The following is a 17,488-nucleotide window of genomic DNA, read 5'->3' on the forward strand; positions in this document are numbered from 1 at the left end:
TATGAAATATTCTGCTTGAAGTATAAAAACATGAAATTATGTTGTGATGTAAAGTAGGTTATTTCATGATTATATGCCCTAGTATAGGGGCTTAAATTTCCATGGCAACAATATTAAATCATAGTGTGCACAAGTTGCAAATGATTCCATTTCTGTAGGGTAATGAATAAAGGACTGGTACTATAAAATAATACTTAGTCATGGCATCTTAATCACAGCCCAGTCATCTTTCATTTATGTTTGATAACATAGATAGTAGGTTAATGCAGATCTGCTTCTTTGGAGTCGTAGAATCAGATTTTTAATATTTGCATATCTTTCTGTGGCTTTTCCCTGACTGCTACTTGTAACATATGCATTTCAGGGCAATTTACATACACAAAGCATTTTTGAAGCAATTTTGTTTGCAATTCTGTGCACATCATTACACATATTAATACTACAACATACTGTTATGTTGTACTACATGGATAAAACAGAGGAAGTAATTCTCTATTTTAACTTTGTGGATCTAAATGCTGTGCTTTTGTTTAATTTTTTATTGTTATTTTGTTAAACCAGGGGCGTAGTTAATGTCCTCTTGGGCCCTGGTGCAAGAGGTCAACTTGGGCCCCCCCTTCCTCGATACTATTGGTATATATATATATCAAGACTGATATTACCAATAATACCAGTATATAGTAAATATCCCCCATACATGTTACCGCCATACTTTTACTAACCAAATCCTGTATACTGAGACCAATATTGCCAATATACCAGTATATAAGGGGGAAATATTGCTGCCGCACCACAACCACTACCATCACCACTATATTGTTACTGACCAAATCCAGTATACTAAATCCAATAAAAACACAGTACCAGATTTCAAGTAACAAATAACACCACTACATACTGACTAACACCACCACCACTGCTACTGACTAATACCACCACATACTGATTAATGCTACCGCATACTGACTAATACCACTACATACTGACTAACACCACTGCCGCTACTGACTAATACCACCACATACTGACTAACACCACGACCGCTACTGACTAATACTACCATATACTAACACCACCATGGCTACTGACTAATACCACCACATATTGACTAACCCCACTGCTGCTACTGAATAAAATCCACTGTACACAGATCACTATCACCTCATCCAGTCATATAGAGGTACCCAGCTCTACACAGGCTCTGTACACCATATATATTACAGTGAAGTTATATCAGGTTACTCACAGGGAACGTCTTCTCTAATCGGAGTTCTTCCCTTTTCATCATCTTCTCCATCTGTCTTGGGCCATTATGAGAACTTCTCCGAGCCACGAATCCACAGAATCTGCCAGACAAATATATAAGGCTCCTCACTCAGGCACCATCCTCATCTTTCTACTAACTGCACATCTGTATTGGCCCCTTTACTCCGTCTTTTAGTAAATAGCCCTGACACTATGTGATGCCCCTTATAGTATATGCCCCCTCTGTGCATTCCTCTGGGCATGCACCCCCGTATAGTCCACCTTATAGATGACCCCCCCCCCAATGTTTTCCCCTTATAGAGGGCCCCCTGTGTTGTCCCCCTTATAGATGGCCCCCCTGTGATGTCCGTATTATAGATGCCCCCAAAGTTATCCCTCATATAGATGGCCCCCCATTCTATCCCCTTTACAGATGCCCCCTCATGTTGTCCCCTCCTCCTGCCGCTCCATCACCATACTACTACCACTCTCATCCTCCTACCCCTCCATCATCATACTACAACCACCTCCATCATAATACTACTACCCCCTTCATCCTCCTGCCCCTCCATCATCATACTAATACTTCTTCATCATCCTCCTGCCCTTTCATCAACATACCACTACATCTTTTAACATCCTCTTATTCCTTTATCATACCACTACACCCTTCATCATCCTCTTGTTCCTTCATCATACCAGTACACCACCCTTCATCCTTTTGTTCCTTCATCATACCACTACACCACCCTTCATCCTCTTGTTCCTTCGTCATACCACTACACCCCTCATCATCCTCTTGTTCCTTTATCATCACACCACTACAACCTTCGTTATCCTCCTGCCCTTTCTATCATCATACCCTACATCCCTTATCATCCTCTTGTTCCTTCATCATCATACTAATACTTCCCTCATCATCCTCTTGTTCCTTCATCATCATACCACTACACACCTCATCATCCTCTTGTTCCTGCATCATCATACCACTACACCACCCTTCATCATCCTCTTGTTCCTGCATCATCATACCACTACACCCCTCATCATCCTCTTTTTCCATCATCATCATACCACTACACCCCTCATCATCCTCTTGTTTCTTCATCATCATACCACTACACCCCTCATCATCCTCTTGTTCCTTCATCATCATACCACTACACCCCCATCATCCTCTTGTTCCTTCATCATCATACCACTACACCCCATCATCCTCTTCTTGTTCCTTCACCATCATACCACTACACCCCTCATCATCCCCCCTTTCCTCATCATACCACTACACCCCTCATCATCCTCTTGTTCCTTCATCATCATCCTCACCTGTATGGTTTTCTGTTGCCTCCTAGTCACACGCGCTGGCGGGGGGGCTTCCCGCGGCGGGGGGGGGGGGTTGGCGGAGGTTCCCAGGACATGGCTTTGCCGGGACTGTCTCCTCAGAGGAACAGTCCCAGCAAAACTGTTGGTAACTATGCAGCGCACACATACCAGTGAGCTCTGTGTGCACCCCGTCACTGCCCCGGCGCTCACTGGTGTGTGTGATGCAGCCTGCCGGGGACGGGACAGAATAGAGCCAGGGAGCTGGGAGCCACAAGTTAGCCGGGGGCCACTCCCAGCCTCATTCTTGTGATTGCAAGCAAAACATTGTTTGTGGTCACAAGAGGGAGTGGGAGGGGAGCAGTACAGTGGCAAGGGGGGGGCCTTACGGGTCCCCCTTGGTAGTGGCCCGTCCGGGACCGCTGCAACTGTGGTAGCTACACCACTGGTTAGGACCCCTTTTCCTAACGTTAATATTACACATTGCTACAAGGCAGGGCACCTATCTGCCCCACTGTCTCTAATGCCCACATGAACTTTTTGTACCTATCTCTTTGACCATATAATATTATACAATACATATATTTGGCTCTGTGTCGTTTTAAGAAGTATCACGAGGTTTATGAAGTGTCATTTTGTGTACAGTAAATAAACCATTGCTATACTGTATCATTGTTTTATATATGTTATTGGAGAATTTTATAGGATTATGGTGAGTTTGGTCCACCGGACAAACAGCATGTGAAAGGAAAAAAGACATACACATATAAACTTGTACACACAAATTGGATGCTTTTTGGGCTCAGAGAGAAGGTGCTGTCCATGAGGGCCTACAATCTGTAAGGGAAGGAAAATGAAAAAGTTGGTTAGGGAGATAGCTGGTCATTTGTAAGCAATAAATTCAAAGTGCAAGACAGTAGCATCAGGCTTTTTAGGTTGTTGGCTTTCCTAATGAGATGGGTTTTTAGGTTGCCACTGTATGGTGGAAGCACAGGAGAAATCTTGAAGATATGTGGGCAAGGGGAAAGCACAAGTAGATTTTGAGAGGAATGGAGATTACTTGACGGGCAGTATTGGAAGATCACACCACAGATGTATGAATGGGACTGGTTGTGGACAGCCCTTTATATCATAGTTAGAGATAAACAACGGGAACCTGTTGAACCTGGGTTTATTTTGAAACTTTGCAAAAAAATGTGGTCATTAACACACGATACGGTGTGTGTGAAGCTACCCTTAGAATTCACACAGCACTGCCTATTTAGGCAAGCCTAATGCCCAAATGAGAAGCCATGACACTGGCTTAGTGGGAGGAGAGTGCTCATAAGCAGTCAGCATGGCGAGCAGAGAGCAGCACTGTGAGGGCGCTTCCTCACAAGCCACACCCGAGAGTATTTGAGCCATCTCAAGTGAGGAATGTAACTTCTCCTCCAGCTCCTCAACCTAAAGGATGTCATCCAGTTAAGGGGACTGGATGCAGCAAGCGGAAACATTGGCCTTAACATCTGAGTAAACTACTATGAGGGTGACCACTGATGCTGAGGCCCCTGGATCCGGAAGCATCCCACAATGGCTGTGTGGGGACAAGAAATTACAGAAATCTGTGCAGCTCCCTAAGCCCAAACCTGAGAGTACTACAGGCATCTCAAGTGACTTCTCCTCCAGCACCTTTACCCACAGTGGGGCTGTGTCATCCAGTTTGAGTGAACTGATGGAGCAAGAGGAGGCATCGACCTTAACATCTGAGCAACCCACTATGAGGCTGCCACTTTCATGCTGAGGCCTCTGAGTCCTAAAGCAAGTATCATTCCACCATGGCAATGAGAAATGGCTCAAATCTATACTGCTCCCTAAGCCAAACCCTGCTGGGCCAGACAGGAACCATTGTAGCTGGATCAAGACGAAAAAAGAGCTGGAGTGGGATGTTAGGAGATGGATGTTAACACAAGTGCCTGGCAAAACTCCTCCAGAAAGAGGAGAACCCTGTTTGTGAGTTGGGGAGCAGTCAAGTGGGAATTCCTTCTTGAGCAGGTATACTGTACACCTACAAAGGGTCCACAAGGATGGTGGGCAGTGGCCATCACACATCCTTGGGTGATTCCTCTCAGACCTTCCTTTGTCAAAAACATCAGAAGTCTTGGATGAGGATCTGAATTGTCTGTTCCTGGCATTACTCCTAATCCAGTCTGCTTCTGCTACTGCAACTGATCTCAGCCTGGCTACTAGCTAGGCAAGCTCCTGGCTCCGCAGCAGCCAAACCAGTCAAATAATTGGTTGTCACTTAATCTACAGTACTCCCACTTCATCAGTGACTGCAACTGAGGCAGTGGTTACCTCGACTGTGATTACCCATGGCCTCCTCACATACAGTATACTGTTACTCAGTAATGCCTTCCTCATATATACTGCTGCTCAGGCTTCTCCCACAACTACGCCCCCCCCCCCCTTTCCCCCCACATACACTGCTGCTTAGTGCTCCCCCACTACTAAAGCTCCCCCTCCTTAAAAAAAAACACATACACTGCTGCTTGTGGAATACATTGCTCCTTGCTGCCAGCTCTAGTATTATATGAGAAGAATCGCTGATATGAAAAATATGTACATGATACCAGAAAATAATAACACAGCAATGTAGCCTGCATAGGGCAATCCAGCTGCTCCATTGATCTGCACCTAATCATGACAATTACTTAAAGGGGTTTTCCAGTGCTACAAAAACATGGCCACTTTTGCCCCACTTTTGCCTCCAGTTCAGGTGTGGTTTGCAATTAAGGTGTTTACTTGTCTTCTAAATTCCTCAAATCTTAATTAACATGTGTGGAATATGCTGGCAAAATAAGTTAAATCCATGGAGACCCCAGCTCAAAACTTACAGGAGAAAAGTTTAGGCAGGTTGAGTTTTATTGTCATGGCTGATTCAAGTATATCCGGATCATCACAGAAAATGTGGTAAATATATCCTGGAATATGAATTTCAATATATTTTATATGACTATCTTTCTACTGGCAGTATTATTTCTTTGCATGGCTGCCCAACATCAATAACAGGCCTTTGGTTCTTTGTTAAAGGAAATATTTTCATTGAGCTAGAAATACACAATAAGGTTCAGGTTGCAGAACAAATCCAAATTGCTCAAACTGATTCCTTTATTTTGTTGCAACTAAAAGATGAAAAGGGACATATTGTGAAGAAATGTGTCCAATCTACAGTTTTTTTCTTTTGATCTACACATAGTTCTTAAATCCTTATAATAAAACAGTTATATGCAAGAGCATGCTATCTTAGATTCATACACTGAAATTTTCTTTTCAACATTATGTACGGTTATTTAAGAATTTAGAACAAATAAATAGAAATAAGTTTTTAAACTGGGAATTAAATTTGAATGTAAGCTAAAGTAGGCATTTTCTATTACACAAAATACACTGACTATATTGTACAGTATATAAATGACCAGCAAATATTGCTTTTAAAAAAGATCTTATTAAGGGCTCATGCACCTGAAAATGATAGCAAGGATATGTTCTCACTTTGGGGAAAGGCAGGCCGTTTCATGATCATTATTTGCCCCGTCTATATATTGAGATGGTCGCCTCCTCAGTATGTTTCCTAAGTAGGAAAATAGCCCAAATGTGCATAGTAGGATGTAGGGTGAAACTGAAAGTCTGTTGCAAAAATGTTTTCAAAGGGTGTGGTCTTCATCCTATTTTGCTCAACTCTCAACTGCAGTCACCCAGCAGTTGTGGAAGACTGCCATCGCAGTTTTGGAGCCAAAGCCAGACGCTGATCTTTTTGAATGCACCCTTTGTTTTGGCTCAGAAACTGCAGTGGCAGTTAAAAACAGGGTGTTGTGAGTCATGGCAGTCTTTTCTGTTTTTTTGTGTTAGTATAATGATTACACGTCCTAGATCGACCTAAGGTGTACATACCTCAACTGGTGGCATCTTAAATGTCAGTTTGGGTTTTAAGTATCATCATTGTCTTTAGCCCTTTAACCCCTTGCCTCTAAAGCCTGTTTTGGCCTTAATGACCAAGCTAATTTTTTAAAATCTGACCTGTCTCACTTTATGCGCTTATAGCTCAGTGATGCTTTAAAGTATGCTAGCGATTCTGAGATAGTTTTTTCGTCACATATGGCACTTTATGTTAGTGGCAAAATTTGGTCACTACTTTGTGTTTTTTTTTTGTGAAAAACATCAAAATATCATGAAAAATTTGAAAAATTTGCATCTTATGAACTTTGAAATGCTCTGCTTCTTAAAAAAGGAAGTCATAGCACATAAATTAGTTACTAAATCACATTATCAATATGTCTTCTTTATTCTGGCATAATTTGGTAAACATATTTTACTTTTTTAAGGTGTTACGGGACTTCAAAATTTAATAGCAATATATCAAATTTTCATGAAATTTCCAAAATGGATTTTTTTTTAGGGACCAGTTCTTTTTTTAAATGGATTTAGGAGGCTTGTATACTGGAAACCCCCATAAGTGACCCCATTTTGGAAACTAGACACCTTAAAGAATTAATCTAGGGGTATAATGAGCATTTTAACCCTACAGGGGCTGGAGGAAAGTGTTCACCATCAGGCCGTAAAAAAATTGAAAATTTAAATTTTCCAATAATATATACGTTTAGATTAAAATTTCTAATTTTCAAAAGGAACATGAGAAAAAAAGCTTCCCAAAATTTGTAACGCAGGTTCTCCTGAATACAACGGTACCCCAGATGTGGGCGTAAACCACTGTATGGGCACACAGCAGGGCTCAGAAGGAAGGGAGCGCCAATTAGCTTTTTTAATGCAGATTTTGCTGAAGAAGTTTCCGAGCACCAGGTGTGTTTGCAGTGCCCCTGTAGTGTCAGCAGAGAGAAACCCCCCCATAAGTCACCCCATTTTCGAAAGTATACCCATCAAAGAATACATCTTAGTGTGTGGTGACCATTTTGACCCCACAGGTATTAGAGGAAAGTATTCAGAATTAGACAGTTAAAATGAAAAACCTGAATTTTTCCAATAATATGTTAGTTTAGTTTGAAATTTCTCAATTTCACAAGGAACAGGAGAAAAAAAGTACCCCCAAAATCTGTAACGCAGGTTCTCCTGAGTAGAACGGTACCCCATACATGGGCATAAATCACTGCATGGGCACACAGCCGGGCTCAGAAGGGAAGGAGCGCCAATTAGCATTTTCAGTGCAGATTTTGCTGAAGAAGTTTCTGAGCGCCAGGTGCGTTTGCAGAGCCCCTGTAGTGCCAGCGGAGTAAAATCTCCCCATAAGTCACCCCATTTTGGAAAGTACACCCCTCAAAGAATTCATTTTTGGGGTGTGGTGAGCATTTTGACCTCACAGGTATTAGAGGAAAGTATTAAAAAGTAGAGAGTAAAAATGAAAAACTCGAATTTTTCCAATAAAATGTTCCTTTAGTTTGAAATTTCTCAATTTCACGAGGAACAGGGGAGAAAATTCACCCCAAAATCTGTAAAGCAGGTTCTCCTGAGTAGAACGGTACCCCATATGTGGGCATAATCCACTGTATGGGCACACAGCGGGGCTCAGAAGGAAGGGAGCGCCAATTAGCATTTTCAGTGCAGATTTTGCTGAAGAAGTTTCTGAGCGCCAGGTGCATTTGCAGAGCCCCTGTAGTGCCAGCAGAGAAAAAAAAAAAAACATAAGTCACCCCATTTCAGAAAGTGCACCCTTCATAGAATTCATCTTGGGGTGTGGTGAGCATTTTGACCCCACAGGTATTAGAGGAAAGTATTCAAAATTGGCCATTAAAAATGAAAAACTCGAATTTTTCCAATAATATTTTGGTTTAGTTTAACATTTCTAAATTTCACGAGGAATAAGAGAAAAAATTCACCCCAAAATCTGTAACGCAGGTTCTCCTGAGTAGAACAGTACCCCATATGTGGGCATAAACCACTGTATGGGCACACAGCCGGGCTCAGAAGGAAGGGAGCGCCAATTTGCTGGAGCAAAACCTCAGCTAGTAATGGTTATTAGAACAGCGCAGTTACTAAAATACAATAAAAAATGAGATTACAGGTAATGTGGGGTGGTTACGGGTAATCTGGGGTGGTGATGGGCAACCTGCTGTGGTTACGGGTAATCTTGAGATGATTACAGGCAACCTGCTGTGGTTACGGCCAACGTGAGGTGGTTACGGACAATCTGGGTTGGTTACGGATAAACTAAAGTGCTTATATGTAATTTGGGTTGGTTACGGCAATCTGGCGTGGTTATGGGCAATCTGGAGGGGGTCATTGGCAATTTGGGGTGGTTAGAGGCAACGTGCGGTGGTTAAGGGCAACGTGCAGTGGTTACGGGCAACATGGGGTGGTCAGAGGCAACGTGCGGTGGTCAGGGGCAACGTGCGGTGGTCAGGGGCAACGTGCGGTGGTCAGGGGCAACGTGGGATGGTCAGGGGCAACGTGGGATGGTCAGGGGCAACGTGCGGTGGTCAGAGGCAGCGTGCGGTGGTCAGAGGCAGCGTGCGGTGGTCAGAGGCAACGTGCGGTGGTCAGAGGCAACGTGCGGTGGTCAGAGGCAACGTGCGGTGGTCAGAGGCAATGTGCGGTGATTAGAGGAAACGTGCGGTGGTTAGAGGCGACCTGAGGTGGTCAGGGGCGACGTGCGGTGGTTAGAGGCGACGTGCGGTGGTTAGAGGCAGTGTGCGGTGGTTAGAGGCGACGTGCGGTGGTTAGAGGCGAGGTGCGGTGGTTAGAGGCGACGTGGGGTGGTTAGAGGCGACGTGCGGTGGTTAGAGGCGACGTGCGGTGGTCAGAGGCGACGTGCGGTGGTCAGAGGCGACGTGCGGTGGTTAGAGGCGACGTGGGGTGGTTAGAGGTGACGTGCGGTGGTTAGAGGCGACGTGCGGTGGTCAGAGGCGACGTGCGGTGGTCAGAGGCGACGTGCGGTGGTTAGAGGCGTTGTGCGGTGGTTAGAGGCGACGTGCGGTGGTCAGAGGCGACGTGGGATGGTCAGAGGCGACGTGCGGTGGTTAGAGGCAGTGTGCGGTGGTTAGAGGCGACGTGCAGTGGTTAGAGGCGACGTGGGGTGGTTAGAGGCGACGTGCGGTGGTTAGAGGCGACGTGGGGTGGTTAGAGGCAGTGTGCGGTGGTCACGGTCAACGTGTGGTGGTTACGGGCAACGTGCGGTGGTTGCGTGCAATCTGGGGCGGTTATGTGCAACCTGGGGCGGTTACGGGTAATCTGGGGGGTTAGGAATAATCTGGGAGTAAACTGCAGTTATTACTATAATAAAAAAAAGTGTGTTTTATTTTTTTGTGTGTTTGTCACTTTTTGTACTTTTACACATTTGTTTCACTGTATTACTATGATTACTGTGATATTTTCTATCACAGTAATCATAGTTCAGTGACAGAGACCAAATTGGTCTCTGTCACTTTAAATTTTCAGAGTTGGCTGGTTGTGAAGCGCATGCACACTTCATAACCAGCCAGGACGTTGAGGAGGAAGGAGCTCCGTGGATCCGGTGAGTATATGGGGAAGGGGGGGTGACTGGGGGACGGGGGGTGACAGGGGGGGTGGGGGGCGACTTGGTGGGCGACACTGTAACACTTTTTTATCCCCTGTCACCAATGATTTATGGTGACAGGGGATAAAAAGTGTCGGCAGCACTGGGAACAGGCGATCGGCGGTATATAGTATATACCGCCGATCGCCTGCTCCGGGACCACACGGGGGGGTCCCCGATCACTGCCCCATGCTCTCCGCTACCTCCGGTGGCGGAGAGCATGGGGCTTTGATCATTATTTTATTTCCATCCCTGCGAACAAACATCGCAGGGATGGGGGCGGCCATCTTGGATCTGATGGCCGCCCGGGTACGGTGATCTGGGGTCTGATCGGGGGGCTGATCTGGGGTCTGAGGGGACATTTTTCATCTCCCCCCACCGTGGAGATCACCCGATCTCCCCATAGACGCTGCGGACGCATTGACCGCGGCGTTTATGGGGTTAACTGCCCGGGGGGAGCGCGGCTCCCCTCCGGGCAGAGGCAGCAGGGGGATGCTGTGTGACATAGCATCCTCCTGACTTCCTTTTTAGATGCGGTACCATGGGCCAGAGCACAAAGGGACATTCTTCATCAGTAGAAAAGGTGTCCTTGGGGTTTGGACATGGTCATGGATCTTTGAGTCTTATCCACGACACAGAAATCACAAAGGTTTTGTGATTTCTGTCTTTCCCATGACATTTTCTGGTTTTTACTAATTTTTATGTATCATGTATATTGAAATAAAGGATTTTGTTATATTTCTATGTATTTGTGCAATTACTTTGGTTATTTACATGGTTTTTGTTGTACTATAATTTTGATTTATGGCTGGACTTTTCTTTGGGTTGTCTGGTGGATTCCCATTGGACCAAGCAAAAGCACAGTTTTCCTCCAACAGAGGGGAATCGGGGGCTGTTCCCCTGACTTTAATTTCTTTCGGCCTGCTTGTCCTACATTGTAGGGTCTTGGACCCCTCTGACAGCCTCCCTGCAGTGTTTTATATCAACAAGAAGGGAGGGATAATGTCACCTATTAATGACCTGGGCAGACTTTCATCTTCTGGATCTTTAGGCAGTTCCGATCAGGGGAACATTGAACTAGAAAGTGGACTGGCTAAGCCCGAATCTGGTGAACTCAACAGCAGGACCCTGAATTTAGATGTTTTTCATTAAAAACTCAAACTTCTGGGACTCCCAGACATTGATATGACATTCAGACAAAACAGAGCTCTCAATCTCTTGGAAGAGGATTCTGGTGTGTGTTTCCACCTTTTCGCCTGATCACTGAGGTCCTGAGCAAAAAAAGTTCATTCTCTTCAGATATGCATCTTCCTTAAGGGTTCAGATCACATTCTATCAGGTCCACTTCAACTTCTTAGGCGGAGTTGGCACAAATATCTATGGATTGAACATGTTAAGTGGCTTTGTTGTCAAATCCGTGCACCTTCATCAGGAACAATCTGGCCTCTCAAGTGGTAGCGTTTGGCAGACGAGTACTTAATTTTGCCCACATTTAATTGTTTTGGGACCATTGGAAAAAGAAATTTAAGTGAGAAAATTTAATTTTTTTTGTGGAATGTGGTGTATTAAGTATAATCCAGTCAATAGTGGGCAGTCAAAGTCCCTTTCTGACTGTTGCTCGTTTTGCACATTTTATTATACACTTACATATCAGGCATCTTTGCGTAAAATCATTAAGGGCAATAATAATAAAGATGACCCTTGTAATGTTTTCTATCATTTTTACATTTGTTCTTTCATGATTGGCTGACAACAAGCATTAACTTTAGGAAACATTTTACTGCTGTGATGTGAACAGAATCCATCATATCTTACTTTTTATATCACCATGACTCTGACTTATTTTTATTAATGTTGTGAATATTAGTACTATTATTTTTCCATCATGTAAATTTTTTATGTTGCCCTTCTATATGTTTTCTTTCTTAGTTTTTAATGTCAGTCTAAATCTTGAGTTTCGTTTGTAAACTAGTTATGAATTTTAACATAAAATATTGTTTTCATTATATGAATACATCAGGATCAAAGTTTCTTCCTAGTAAAGAACAGTACATGCGGTATATTATGATTATGTTGTGTTTCAAGTGTGAGAATGTCTTCTCGATTAATGCAAGTCATAGAAGCATAAAATGACTTCTCTTTTCAAAAGACAAGTGTATTTTATGTTATTTGATTCAAAATTTTTTTCTAATATATGATTATACATGGCATCAAACGCAATGTTCCCATTTATTTCTTTTATGTGTGTATAAGTCACTTTCTTATATTTGTAATCAAAATGAATGTCAAATTGTAAATGCAAAAATGCACTAAGGTCAATGATCTCAACAACTTTACTCATCCATCTTTATACACAGTAAAAAGAGTCCAGTCAGGTGGTCCCCTAAAGCCTTATAAACCCTCCCTAATACCTTAAAGTGTCACTGTCATTAATTTTTTTCAGAACTGAATAGTACAGGCGATTTTAAGAAACTTTGTAATTGGGTTTATTAGCCGAAAAATGCATTTTTATCATAAAAAGCAGTTTGAAGCTTCCCCCCCGTCTTCATTGTTCTCTATAGAGAGGGGAGAGATGAGGCACCAAAACAGGATAACAAAGAGTTAATTTACAGCTACATCACCGGGCTATCTTCTCTGACATTACCACTGACCTCTCTGACCTCTGAATAGGGGCTTTCAGCGGCTCCCTGTGGTGTAATCCTTTGTTCTCTTCTCTCTGCTGCTGACTAATCCTCCTCCTCCCTCTTCCCTTCTCCATAGCACAGACAGGATCCGACTGATGTAAAACAGTCAAGATTTCCTTATTCTGAGCAGTGGATGACAGAAAGGAGAGGAGGGGGGCTGGATAAAGTCTTTTTAAATGCAAACAATGGCATATTTGCCTAATAAAACCAATTACAAAGTTTCTTAAAATCGCCTAGACTATTGATTTCTGCAAAAAAAAAAAAAAAAAAAAAAATTAACGACAGTGCCCCTTGCCGCAAAATGACGTTTGGGGAACGTCATGTAAAACAAGTATTTCAAGCAACATGACATTCCCCAAACGTCATGGCTTCCCTGCCTCCCCCCGCTGTCCTTAACGGTGATTGGGCAGCGGGAGGAGGCTATGTCAGACAGCCTCCTCCCGCTGCCTTTGCCTGGAGGGGTGCTGCGCTCCCCGCGGGCAGTTAACCCCATAAATGCTGCGGTCAATGCGACCGCAGCCTCTATGGGGAGATTCGGTGTCCTCCCGCCGATCGGGCGGCGGGAGGAAGCTGCAGCACGTTGCCTCCTCCCGCCGCCACTTCTCCTCTGTCCCCCTTCCCCAGTCCTCCGATACCGGCGGATCGCCGCTATTACCGTTATAGCAGCGATCCGCCGGTAACGGGTATTACCGTCGCCGCCGACAGCTTTCATCTCCCCCCACCATGAATCCACGGTGGGGGGGGGGGGAGATGAAAATGTATAAATCAGACCCCCAGATCAGCCCCCCCTAGTGGGTGATAACTAACCCGCTCCCTCCCCCCGGGCGGCCATCAGATCCATGATGGCCGCCCCCATCCCTGCGAACAAACTGAACAAATGATCAAAGCCCCATGCTCTCCGCCACCGGAGGTAGCAGAGAGCATGGGGCAGTGATCGGGGATTGTCTGTAACCACCCCACGTTGCCCGTAACCACCGCAGATTGTCTGTAACCCCCCCAGGTTGCCCCTAATCACGCCAGATTACACGTAATTCCCCCCAGATTGCCTCCGACCACCGCACGTTGCCTCAGACCAGTGACCCTCTCCAGATTGCTCGTAACCAAGCTAGATTGCCATAACCATCCCAAATTACATGTACCGATCCCATATTACCTATAAGCACTTCAGTTTATCCGTAACCACCCCACGTTGCCTGTAACCACCCCATCTTGCCTGTAACCATCCCAGGTTGCCCGTAACCACCCCAGGTTGCCCGTAACCACCTCGAGATTACCCGTAACCACCCCAGGTTGCCTGTAACCACCTTAAATTACCTGTAATCTAATTTTTTTATTGTATTTTAGTAACTGTGCTATTCTAATAACTGCAGTTTTGCTCCAGCAAATTGGCGCTTCTTCCCTTCTGAGCCCCGCTGTGTGCCCATACAGTGGTTTATTCCCACATATGGGGTACCGTTGTACTCAGAAGAATCTGTGTTACAGATTTTGGGGTGTATTTTCTCCCCTGTTCCTAGTGAAATTGAGACATTTCAAACTAAAAAAACATATTATTGGAAAAGTTCTATTTTTTCATTTTTACTGTCTTCTTTTGAATACTTTCCTCTAATACCTGTGGGGTCAAAATGCTCACCACACCCCAAAATGAATTCTTTGAAGGTTGTACTTTTAAAATGGGGTGACTTATGTTTTTTTTTAACTCCGATGGCACTACAGGGGCACTGCAAACGCACCTGGTGCTCAGAAACTTCTTCAGCAAAATCTGCACTGAAAATGCTAATTGGCGCTCCTTCCGTTCTGAGCCCCGCTGTGTGCCCATACAGTGGATTATGCCCACATATGGGGTACAGTTCTACTCAGGAGAACCTGCGTTACATATATTGGGCTAATTTTTTTTCTTCAGTTTCTCGTGAAATTGAGAAATTTAAAGCTAAACGAACATATTATTGGAAAAATTGGGGTTTTTCATTTGTACTGTCTAATTTTGAATACTTTCCTCTAATACCTGTGGGGTCAAAATACTCATCCTACCACAAGATGAATTCTTTTAGGGGTGTACTTTCGAAAATGGGGTGACTTATGAGGGGGTTTTACTCTGCTGGCACTATAGGAGCACTGCAAACACACCTGGCGCTCAGAAACTTCTTCAGCAAAATCTGCATTAAAAAAGCTAATAGGCGCTCCTTCCCTTCTGAACCCTCCTGTGTGCCCATACAGTGGTTTACGCCCACATATCGGGTACCATTATACTCAGGAGAACCTGCTTTACAAAATTTGCAGTGCTTTTTTTTCTCATGTTCCTTTTGAAAATGAGAAACTTTAATCTAAACGTATACATTATTGGAAAATTTTAATTTTCCAATTTTTTACGGCTTAATGGTGAATACTTTCCTCAAGCCCCTGTAGTGTCAAAATGCTCATTATACCCAGAGATTAATTTTTTAAGGTGTCTAGTTTCAAAATGGGGTCACTTATGGGGGTTTCCAGTATACAAGCCTCATAAATCCACTTAAAAAAAAGAACTGGTCCCTAAAAAAAATCAGTTTTAGAAACTTTTACAAAAATGTGATAATTTGCTAATAAATTTCTAAGCCCAATAAAACCCTAAAAAAGTAAAATATGTTTACCAAATTATGCCAGAATAAAGAAGACATATTGGTAATGTGACTTAGTAACTAAATTATGTGCTATGACTTCCTTTTTTTAGAAGCAGAGAATTTCAAAGTTCATAAAATGCAAATTTTTCAATTTTTTAATAAAATTTTGATGTTTTTCACAAAAAATACACAAAATAGTGACCAAATTTTGCCAATAATATAAAGTGCCATATGTGACGAAAAAACAATCTCAGAATCGCTAGCATATGTTAAAGCATCACTGAGCTATAAGCTCATAAAGTGAGACAGGTCAGATTTTGAAAAATGGGCTTGGTCATTAAGGCCAAAACAGGCTTTAGAGGCAAGGGGTTAAAAATGTACAGTAAGGCACAATGTTCAGAAAATGTTGCCACAAGCTTGGTAAAAAGCAACTTTAATCACTGCTACCCAATGCTGAATAAGCAGGTATGGAGGTAGAGCCCTGCTCCCAGCCACTCATCCCATATTAAAATGCACTTAAAGGGAACCTGTCGCTCTGGCACCTTGGGCAGATCCTACCCTACCAATGAATAAAGAATCATATACTTACCCTCTCCGGCATGCCAATCCCACTGCAGAGAAATTGCCACCCACTTGTCTGTACACTCAATATGCAATTAAGCAGAAAAGAGTCCTATGTCCATAGGAAATCACTGCTCCAGTGATTTCCTATGGACACTGGACTCATCTTTGCTCAGTTGCATATTAAGTGCGCAGATGAGTGGGTGGCGATTTCTCCGTGGCGGACCAGCATATGGAGCAGCATCGGCAGGAGAGGGTAAGTATATGATCCTTTATCCAGGGGTAGGGTAGGTTCTGGCCCAGGTGCCAGGTTCCCTTTAATAAAAAGCCCAACAGTTAGGGTGTCAGCGTTACAGACTGGAAGGAGGGCAGAGGCAGCAAAGCTACATGAGTTGCAGATCTGCCCCCATGCCTACTTAGCTTGTGGAGTGAAGCAGGATTTAAAGAGTCCCTATATTTGGAAAAGAAAGACTTTTGACAAGAAAAGTTTTGATTGGGCGAGATCTGAGTGCTCTCTGTGCTACCCGACCTGGATTGCCCCATAGACATTATGTGGCTGTCAAGATCACATAATGCAGAGCCTCAATTGACCTTTCCTGGCTCGTTCTCCTGATCATTTACTGTCTGAACATTCAGACCCCGACCAATAAAAATGTTTTACATATCTCTTTGACATCATCCAAAGAGTCCAACAGCATCCAGTTAGCGCAATCTTCAAATCTTTATTGTCAAGACAAGTACAAAATACTTTGTGATATCTTTGCGACGTCAAAAGTTTTTTGTAATGACAGGTACTCTTTATGATTGCATTTGATTAAAGTATGGGTTTAGAGAAAACTAATGGTTACAACGCCTGAATACTATGCCCTAGATCTACAAAAGGCAGTAAAAAGGGTTATAAGGCTAAGGTAAACTGGCATTTTGGTGTGGTAAACTCCTCTGTGATATACAGTAAGAAACCCACAGAATTCTACAACTTTTATCTATTTTCTGTTTATATATGTTTATAGAAAAATATCTATGTGTATAATGACACAGATTTCATTTATTGATGTTTTCCCTAATAAATATTAGAATTGTTTTTTTTTTTTATCTTCTAGGAAGTGCTGGCACACCAGTCACATACAATGAAAATGGTGATGCCCCTGGACGCTATGATATTTACCAGTATCAAATAGTGAATAAGACAGCAGAATACAAAGTTATTGGACACTGGACAAACCAGCTACACCTCAATGTAAGTAATGCACTTCCATGTGACTACTACCTTTTTCTGTCAGTAGAAATATAGATGTATGAGTAGAAGTAGGAAAAAATCTTTAGTTTGGAAGGAGAAAGTATAATTAAATAAAATAATTAATTATAATAATATAATTATAATTAAAATATTATAGTATACTTCTAGAGTTAAGCAAGTAATGTAACTTAATGTAACTTAATTGTTCACTGTATGTACTGTTTACATAAATTAAATGTATTAACACTTATTTATAGTCATATAATAAACCAATTTATCATTATTATTGAACCTGACTCTGTAT

The 17,488-nt window shown here is 43.0% G+C and overlaps 1 pseudogene; it reads left to right on the plus strand.

Moving 5' to 3' along the window:
- The first annotated feature begins 2,661 nt into the window (after positions 1-2,661).
- Positions 2,662-17,488, plus strand: part of LOC138774840 (metabotropic glutamate receptor 8-like) — a 35,121-nt pseudogene continuing 20,294 nt past the window's right edge.

This window comes from Dendropsophus ebraccatus, unplaced genomic scaffold (assembly GCF_027789765.1).
Source record: "Dendropsophus ebraccatus isolate aDenEbr1 unplaced genomic scaffold, aDenEbr1.pat pat_scaffold_1132_ctg1, whole genome shotgun sequence".
NCBI lineage: Eukaryota > Metazoa > Chordata > Amphibia > Anura > Hylidae > Dendropsophus > Dendropsophus ebraccatus.